At 34.4% G+C, this 10,521-nt stretch overlaps 1 long non-coding RNA gene across 1 annotated transcript in view; it reads left to right on the forward strand.

The window, feature by feature from the left end:
- Positions 1-8,095, forward strand: part of LOC109373928 (uncharacterized) — a 200,542-nt gene extending 192,447 nt beyond the window's left edge. The window contains exon 4 of the long non-coding RNA XR_002122321.1: positions 7,999-8,095. This is a non-coding gene — a long non-coding RNA (uncharacterized LOC109373928). The remainder of the gene's footprint in view (positions 1-7,998) is intronic.
- The last annotated feature ends 2,426 nt before the right edge of the window (positions 8,096-10,521 follow it).

Here is a 10,521-nt window from a genome sequence, read left to right on the forward strand (position 1 = left end):
GCCAAGTTACTCAAATGCTCTTGGGAATTTGGACCTGGTCGTTACCATCTACTTTTAGGATGTAGGGTTTTCCAGGCACAGTGGAGTGAAATGTTCAGAGGAGCCTCTCTCCCTAAATCCACTATAAACCTAGATGAAATTGTCGATAACAATTGATTCATGGCTCTTGAAATTGACTAAATATAAGCAACACATTGAGAAGTATTTATTCAGGAAAAACTTCTCAAGTTTGGGTAAGAACAGTGGGAATCTGGGGCCTCCTTGCCTGTGGCTTCTGTCATCAACCCCTCTCCCCACCCCCAGCCCCAAGATCAAGACACAGCACTGCTCCCAGGCAGCTGGTACAAGTCAACTGCGTCACTGAAAGGGAACAGGCCTGATTTTTCAGTAGAGAGCTCAAAATTCATGTCCGGTTGTGTTTGCCAGTAAAAATAGCAAATTTGGTAGGAGATTAAAAGGGAAAACTGACAACACATCTAACCCAAGATTGTAGTTATCCTTAGAGTAAGCAATAAATTGGCTGACCAGCCAGAAATTTAACAGGCATGTCCTGGATATGAGAAGAAAGAGCTGTGAAGGGGCTAGATAGACTCTATATCTATGGCTGACTGGGAGGCCACTTCACAGGCAGGAAGGAGATAGACTTTAAGATACCCAAGGTAATTATTAAAAAGAAGAATAAAAAAGAGCTATGAAGAATTTATACTCCCTACCTAACACCATCGACCAAAATCCAATAAAAATGTATCTCATATTAAAAGTAAGATCTAAAACTATATTATTTCTAATAGCAAACATAGAAAATGTGACCTTGCATTCAACAAATATTTCTGAGATGACACCAAGCCATTAAAAGAAAAAAAAAAGATTACATGGACTTCATTAAAATTAAGACATTTTTCTTCAAGAAACACCATTATGCATATCAAATATAAGCTACAGACTGGGAGAATATGTTTGCAAATCATATATATATAAAAGGATGTGTATCCAAAATATATAAAGAAATTCTACTACTCAATAAGATGACAGGCAGAAATGGGCAAAATATTACACATTTCACCTAAGAAGATATACAAATGGTTAATGAACACATGTCAAGTTGCTCAACATAATTAATCAATACTCGTTTGTCATTTTGCCCAAAAAGTCATTAGTGGAATGCAAATGAGATGCTATTAGACATCCACTGGAATAGTTATTCATCAAAAGCCTGATGATGATACCCAGTGTTGGCAACAATGTGGAGAAAATTGAAAATTTATACAATTTGGTGGGAATGTAAAATGGTACAGCAGCTTTGGGAANCTTGTTGCCTTGTTTCCCTGCACTGTTTAGGTATAATAATCTTAAAAGAAGCCCATTGTCCTGTACTGACTCTGCTCATGTTGTACGTATGATATGAAGGCCTTTCTTTGCCTTTTAACTGGGCTGTACAGGGATATTTCAATGAATTTTTAATCTTCACGTTTACCCTCCATTAAAGCAGAGCTACAAGTGTGCCTCAGACGGTTCTGCTGAGCCACCAACTATCTGTCAGGCTGCCCCATGAGTCATTATTTTTTTCAATGACAAAGCAGGTGGCTGCCCTGGAGGGAAACATAAAAGGAATCTCAGTAATCACGCCCTTCTTGAGATGCCTACACAGTGCTGATTCAAGTTGGCTCTATCCAAAAGAATGCAAGACGGGAGATAAAGCATAAGCCCAAAACAAAGAAATGAAAAGAGAACAATGTAATAAAACCACTACTAGAACAATCACCATTTTTCTCTTCTTTCAACAGAGAATGATTTCTTAGCATGTATACTCTAAGTGGAAATGTAAAAAACAAATTACAAACAGAAATCTTTACACGTTACAGGACGTTGGACCTGGTGTTTGATCAGCAAAACCAGCAGGGAAAATTGCAGTCCCATAATCATCAACTCCTTTGTTGTTTGCTGAGTGGAATATGTAAAGGAGCTGTGGGAGTCCTGCGTTGGACCTCAGGCCAAAACCTGAGTCAGAAATTTCCAGGCCAACTACTTTCCACATGATTTACTGCACACATCATTGAAACGTAATTTCTGAAAATCCTCAAGAGCAGATACTGAGTGAAGACGTGTCATTCTCTTCTTTAATCCAATGGTGGATGAGAAAAGTCCCTCTAATGGCCTGTCAGGCCTTTTGAACATTCATCAGGGCCTAGGGGCATGTAGGTAAGCTATCTCAGGGTAGTTTTCTGTTTCTGATAAGCTTAGGCACACAATCTTTTTTTTAAAGGTATGAAATGATATGGAAAAATTGCAATTTCTGGTTAGATAAAAGAGAATATGAAGAGAATTGGAGATTATTCTCCTCCAGGTCACCTTCAAGTAGAGGGAAAGAATCGTGTGTGTTGGTGGAGCCTCCTGATAGGATTGCAGCCCTGCTTGAAACTAGGGGGTGCACCTATGGCTGTGCTAAAGACCTTCTATTTGGGGGTGACCATCAAAATGCCCTTGACATTATGAGAGAGGAAAAGTAATAACAGGAACTGGGAGGAAGGAAGAGTGAGGAAGAATAAGGAAAANACACACACACACACACACACACACACACACACACACACACACACACACACGAATTCATACTGAACAATTGGTTGTAAGCCTGAGTTAAACCTGTGAACAACTTGACTCCAATCAAATTGCTTTAGAAATTTGATTCATCTCGGAAACTGCTTCAAGGTTGAATGCTGTGCAACTGAATTTCAGAAACATGGTAATATTTTCCTCTGAAAGTTTGATTTTATCCCCCCTGTGGTCATACCTCTTTGAACCTTCCCATCATTTGTCTTTTATTTTCCTCCTATTATTTCTCCCCCTTTTAAGTAAAGACAAATGAATCAACTCACCTCTATTAGCTCAGCCCTAATACGAAGGATGGCCAATGTTCTTGTTTTGTTTCTAGTATGGCAGGTCAATATTTTGGGTGCTGATCGTTTTACATATTCTCTGGTGAGTTACTTCCACTTTCTCCTCATCTTGTATGGGTGTGGGTATGTGTGTGCACGCTCAGTGAGGCTTAGAATTAAAACTCTATTCTACACAATGCATCCATTCTATCAAGAGCCAAATTCTTATCTTGCTTTGAACCCTCAGGGATCATTGACTTCAAAAGAATATATTATGTTCCAAAGTGTCTCCATACAGCTGTAGAGGGAGGCATAAAATTGGTCCCGAGAGACTAGTTCCTCAATTCAATGTGATGTTATTCTGCTGCATACATAAGTAGGCCTGTCTTTCTCTCTGGTACATGAATGTTGGTGTGTGTGTGTGTGACCAAACACACTGGGACAAAACAGAATCCTCGTATCCTTCCTGTAATTATCCTCGGGTCATAGGAGAGAGGATATTACCAAAATAAAACTCATTAATATTTTAAACTAAAGGCTGTTTTATGATCTATGTTTTCTTTGAAGTACAAATAAGCAGTAAGTCAGATTTTTAAAAAAATCTATGAATAAATGACCAATTCTCCAGGTGCCTTCTAAGCTACAAGTTTTCTGGAATATTGGTTTACTTGTTTAATTGCAATAATTATTGGGGGTCTCAAAAAGAAAATGAATGTCACAAGGTAGAAAATGAAAGAAAAGTCCGTGATCACTGTGTATGAATGCCACCGGACCCATTTATACAGAAGGTGCCAACAAAAATGTATATACATTTTAAGAAAGGAAAATCTGTATTAAAATTACACCGGTGGTAACCATCTTGAGCACCTCTTGTAACTGCAGAAGTCAAATGTGACTTGTCTTCATCTTCTGTTATTGGTATATATTGAGTATCACAATTTTAATGCAGTTTTTTCCTTTCTTAAAATGTGTATACATTTTTTGGCACCCTCGGTGTGTATATACCCAAATGGTATATATACAACATTTGTTTGTTTTCTTGTAGTTTTGTAGTTCCCTCTAATGTTTTCAAAGAAATCTGAATTCCTAGATCCTGATGCACCTCTTTTAATCGTTCCTCTGCACGATCTAATTATGCAAAATAATTTGGGAATTACATTTTTCTATGCCATTTTTTTTTAACAAAAATGTATTTTATATTAAACAGGTGTTAAGCAAAAAGATAAAACAAGCTTCTCAGGTCAGATATATTTGGGAAATTTGGGGATAAAGGAATATTGGCCAAATTTCTTTTGTTTAGTACCGTATTTGCCGGCGTATAAGACGATTTTTTGGCCCTGAAAAATATGCCTCCAAGTGGGGGGTCGTCTTATACGCCAGGTACACTTCANTAAAGGGGATCAAATATATGGTGATGGAAGGAGAGCTGACTGGGTGGTGAACACACAATGTGATATACAGATGATGTATTACAGAATTGTACACTTGAAACCTAACCATTGTCACCCCAATAAATTTTAATAATAAAAAAACTATAGTTCCTATAAGAAAGATGCTTTATATTTTTCAAAAAATCATGTAATATAGTTTTGTTTTCCCCATGAAGCAGAACTTTTTGATAAATCCATTTTGATACCAAAAATGTTTGGGATTCAGCTGCTTTCTGATTTTAATTGTACACTAACACATCACTGTTTAATCTGTCACTCAGGTTCCTGTCCTTTGTCAGTAGTGCCTTGTAAGTAGCAGTCTCGCTATGTTTGGGTGAGAGGACAGATAGTGGCATATTGGCAGGATTGCAGATGGAATATAGTTCTCTGAAGCTTGATGAAAGCAGATGGGTAGAGATTGGCATGCAGACTTCAAAAGATGTAATAAAGTTGTTTTGGTGATTCAGAACAATCTAAATGGTTTAACACTTCTTTCACATCTTTTTGGTCACATTAAAAAAAAGAAATTGGTTTGATTCTATTATTGTTTATCATTTTCTCTACCAATACCACTCGTCTAAAATAATTAAAAATTTACATCTTGCTATCTGACACAGTAAGTTTAATATTCTTTTGGAAAATGTCTCGCTAGTCTTCTGTTACATTGTGTCCTCTATATTAGTTTTAGAACCTATTTGATAATTTCATGACAAATGGGGTTACATATATATAAATAAGTTTAACAACCAATATCTTTATAATATGGGATATTACCATTCTAATTTTATGTTTCTTGTATATCTCACATTGGGTTTATTTTTGTGTAATATCTAGTGAATATTTACAATTTTAACTAGGATTTAAAATTATACTTAGTATTATTACAATTATTAATGAGCATTTCTGTTGTCAGTGAGATCTACTGCATGTCGAGGGTTATGTTGATTCACTTTGCTGATTTATATCTTTTTTTAACTCATCGAGATTTTTATATAGGCAATCCTATGAAGACAATTACTGTTGCTTTATCACTTCCTCCCCATTATTTATATAGTCATTTCTTTTTACTCTCTTATTACTTAATAGGCCTTATCGTACAATGTGGAATAATGGTGCAGTATTAAAGAATCTATGACTTATAATTGGCCTGATAGTTACTGTTTCTAATAATTAGCTATTAATTTCTATAGAATTTTAGTTATTTCCATTTATCAAGCTGTGTGTGTATGTCTGCTAATTAATTTCTTCCATTACTGTATTTTTCAGGAGTTTGTTATGTTATAAGCAGCGGTTCTCAACCTTCCTAATGCCATGACCCCTTAATACAGTTCCTCATGTTGAGGTGACCCCCAACCATAAAATTATTTTCGTTGCTACTCTATAACTGTAATTTTGCTACTGTTATGAATCGTAATGTAAATATCTTTTTGTTTTCCGATGGTCTTAGGCGACCCCTGTGAAAAGGTCATTCGACCACCAAAGGGGTCGTGACCCTCAGGTTGAGAACCGCTGGTTATAAGGAATACTTGCATATTTCTTCTCTGGATACTGGCCTTTCAGATTTTTTATTCTTTTATTTAGAATTTTTTTTTAATGTTATTGGTGAACAGTGTGTTTTTCCAGGACCCATCAGCTCCAAGTCAAGTAGTTTCAATCTAGTTGTGGAGGGCGCAGCTCTGTGGCCCATGTGGGGAATGAACCGGCAACCTTGCTTTATGATCTCTGTGCTCTAACCAACTGAGTTAACTGGCTGCCCTCAGATTTTTTATTCTTGAGTTCAATTTTTTAAAATATAAAGAACATTTATTAATTTTAAAAAAATATTGCAAATAATTGATAAATAGAATTATGTTAGAATTGTTTTATTTGCTGTAGGGATGAACAATTTCTAATGCTATTGTATTTTTCATTTCTTGCTCAGATTGGCCAAGCTAGTCTTAGTCTATTAACCTTTAAAGAAAACCTGTTTAAATTTTAGCAGTTGAATTTAATGTTCAAAGTCTTATTTTTTGCATACTTTCTGTTTTATTTTTAGTAAAGATTTTCTGTTAGTGTTTCATGTTTTTCTCCTTTTGTGAAATAGATTATACATTTATTTATTTCTAATATTTCTTTCATTGTACTAAATTTATCTTTGAGCTTCTCTGTGCTTTAACCTTAGTAATTTAAAACAACAATTTATTTTAGTCATGCTTTTGTTGGTTAGAAATTTAAAAAGGGCTGAGACGACGGGTCACCTTCCAAGATATAATAGTTTCTGTACTCAGGACTGGCAACTTAGTGTCTCTGTTTTCATGTGGCATCTTATCTCCTAAGGCCTCTCTGTGTATTTGGGTTTCTTGCATCATGGTGGCTTTACATAATGAGTCTTCTTACCTGGAGCTTGGCCTCCCCAAAAGGAAATGTTCCAAATGATAGGAAGTGAACATGCCAGGCTGACACAGGTTCATTTCTGCAGCATTCTATTGGTCAGAGCAGTCAGATACACAAACTTCATTTGTTGGGAGGACATCCGAGGATGTGTGTCCCTCTTTCATTTGCCACCACCTCTTCAGCTCCATATTCCAGCCTTTTAGAATATATTTCTAAGTGATTTATGATTTCAGGTCTTCTGTTCTTTAACCCAGAAGTCATTTGGAACAAAGTTATCCCTCTTTTTCACTTTCTATCTTTTCATTAATGTTCACTTAAGTGGTGACTTTGAAGCTGTTTATTTAAAGCTATTTTCTAGTCTTAAATCTTTAGGACAAAATATGGCCTACATAAGTGTTGATTTTTCTAATTGATTGAGATTTTCTTTTGTGACCCAATATATACATATTTTTAATACTTCTGAAGGAACTTGGTTTATTGAGCTATTCAAATTCTCTATGATTTTATTTATTTCCTCCTATTTTCGCTATATGTTATATTTAAAATTCTTCAATTATGATGTGATATGTCTGATTCATTTTATATTTGTTAAAGTTCATGCCTTAGATGCTCTGAAGCTAAGTAATTAGATTTATAAAATGTTTAATGTTTAATTTATTCATACCTTTCAGCTTTTATTATAAAGTAATATTTTTCTTATGTAATACACTGTTAATTATTTTATATAATAATAATAAAATCTATGTACTACAGTCATCCTTTTCTTATATTCTCTATACGATATGTAATTTTTTTATCTCCATACCATATGATTTTACTGATATGTGGGATATAAAACTGAAAACCATAAAGGAACAAGACAAACAGAGAAACAAAAACTCATAGACACAGACAATAGTTTAGTGGTTACCAGAGGGTCAGGGGAGAGGGGGTGGTAGATGATGGCAAATGGGCTCAAATATTTGGTGATGGAAGGAGAACTGACTCTGGGTGGTGAACACACAATGTGATGTATAGATGATGTATTACAGAATTGTACACCTGAAACCTATGTAACTTTACTAACTATTGTCACCCCAATAAACTAAAAAACAAACAAAACAAAAAAATTTAGACTCCTATCTGGGAGAGAGTAGATATTGAAATTGGTTTTGAAAATATGAACACCGGTTTATCAAAAAATAAATATGCAATGAGGAAAAAAATGCTTCAATTTTAAATGGCCTTATATTTTTGTTTTATTATCAGGTGAAACTATTTTCAGATCTTTTTAACTAAAGCTGTACATAACTTACAAATTTGATTTGAATATTTTCCAGCCTCACCCCAAAAGATGAAGGACAGAAATAATTAAAACAGCTGTGTATACATATAAATTTATGACAACTATCACAACAGAAAGCCTGGATGCCAAAGTAGAATAAAGGTAAGATATTCACTACGCAAATGAAAAAGATCTCTGTGCATTAGAAGCATGTTTTCCTGAATATAATTTTTTAATTAGAGAAAAATAAATTTTTTGAGCTTAGTAGAAAATAGGAGCAAATTATCAAAATCCTCTCTAGAAGGGTATCATTATGGCTTTAAGATGACTTAACTATTGAAAGATTAATTAATCCCTCATTAAATATGTCTCATATCACTTCAGCATATATGCATATACAAATAAACATACACACACACACTAACCACGTGGACGTCTAAAGGAATTAACTGGGGAAAACATCAAACATCTTTAAATTTGTTAACAAGCGTATAGTCAAAATGCTTTGATACCGAAACTGTCCTAGGATGTGATGCAAGAAGAATTATGAAGCCACAACCTGCACAGAACTCGGATCTAGCCCTGGGCTCATTTGGCTCCTAAGCCAGTGGAGAAAAGGGAGGGTAAGTAAAGGGAGAGGAACGAGATGGAAAGGAAAAGGAAAGAGAATGAGCAGAAAGTAAAAGAAATGATAGGCTAGAAAAGAAACTAAATTCTTAATGAGAATTTAAATCAATGAGGTAAGATTAAGTAAAGATTTATAATAGCTAAAGTTTGTGTATTACATATTGGCATATTTTGTGTTGCTATATATTTCGCCTTTTATATGTACTTAATATTTAATGATACATTATTTATGTTAAGAGTTATATTCAAAAACAGATGGGATAAAACATTTATTATTCATTACATGTTGCATACCTATTTAAAGTTTGGCCCCAGGAACTAAGCACAGGCTGGACTCGTACATTTACTACAAAAGTACAATGAATACCTGGAATAATTTAATTCTCAAAGTGTAACTCTTCCAAAGTCAAAAATAAGATGCAGTAAAAAATGTCAAAATAAGGTAAATCATGTAGATTATTTGCATATAGAAAATAAGAAAACATGCATGGCTGTAACCATTGTATTTTCTATAAAGAATCCTTCATCACTCAAGTTGAACCTCGTTTAAGTATTATCTGTGTATCTCCTTAATGTGAGAAACATAAAAATCCATATTCAGAGGGACTAGAAGCTTCACAAATAGCTAGACTGGCTTGCTTCCGTAATGTTTTTATAACCTGTGAATTCGTGGCCGTCAGTTCTGGTGCCTCTGAAGTAATCCTGCCAGGGAAAGTCTCCTCTGTTGGTAGTCAGCCACAATTCAAGGAGAGATTTATATAATCTTATTTCAGGATGGCAGAGTTTCCACATAGCAAATTTCAGAAAATGTCCCAAAAGGCAGCTTAGCAGTAGCCACCAGCAGCAAGGCTATGCAACTGTCAGCAAAGAGAGAGCAAGCTGTCGGAGAGAATTGCTTTCAAACAGCTCTTGACTTGTTTGATAGAGCCTTGGAATGCTTTGCTCTGTTTTGTTTTGTTTCTTCAGAGCAAACCTTTTTTCTTAGTTTCTGGTGTTCAGTTGTTTCAGGAAATGCCTTGGTAGACTCCTTTCTCAGTACCATTTGAGATAAGGAGTATACTTTCAGAGAATACTTAATCAAATTATATATGATTATTCTGAGAATAATTATCTGGTTTATTGTGACCATATAATTCTAAAATCAGGTATCGATATATGTGTTTATATATTTTAGTCATTATACCCTCTTTAAATCCATTAAATAGAAACATTAGGTGAAAATAGTATCTCAGCCCTAGAAATAATAAGGTTCCCAAATAAACTAAGTTCCTAACCTTAAAATACTTTTAAGTAAATAATAATTGTATTTTAATTTTCTTGCATATAATTCTCTACATAATATATCACTTTCCTCCTTATGATAATATGCTGGGTATCATTTATTTTATAAAATTTATTGACATTCATCCTCATCAAGTGTGTGAAATAATTAAAGTTCTATTTGATGTTTAATATACTTGGTGAACAGATTTAGAGATGGTGATGGACAGTACCTATATTTATATTAAGGAATAGCAATGTGACATCATTAGATTTTTATCAGTATATATGCTTTTATTATATAATTTCCTGGTTTTAGAACTTCTCACTTTGTGATATGCTAATTACAACTTTATGATGGACTTCACTGTATTCTGAATTCTAGAGTAAATTATTTTAGCCATAATGAGTAAATTCTTATATGATTTGAATGTCAGTGGTTTTTATACTTAGCCCTGTATTGTACCTATGAGGTTGGGACGTGCACCATTGTTTATCCTTTCACTGATCAAAGTACTGAGATGTTGGACTTTTGATTAATTTCAAAATTAATCAAGTCAATTTACTGAACTCACATATATAGGTATTGGCCATTAATTCCCCGGCTCCGAGTAGTTGGGAAAAATAGTATTTTCATTCTACTTTATTGAAAATTGCTTAAGTTTTATGTTCTCGGATGAAGGAGAATTTT

Source organism: Hipposideros armiger, unplaced genomic scaffold (genome assembly GCF_001890085.2).
Source record: "Hipposideros armiger isolate ML-2016 unplaced genomic scaffold, ASM189008v1 scaffold_754, whole genome shotgun sequence".
Taxonomy (NCBI): domain Eukaryota; kingdom Metazoa; phylum Chordata; class Mammalia; order Chiroptera; family Hipposideridae; genus Hipposideros; species Hipposideros armiger.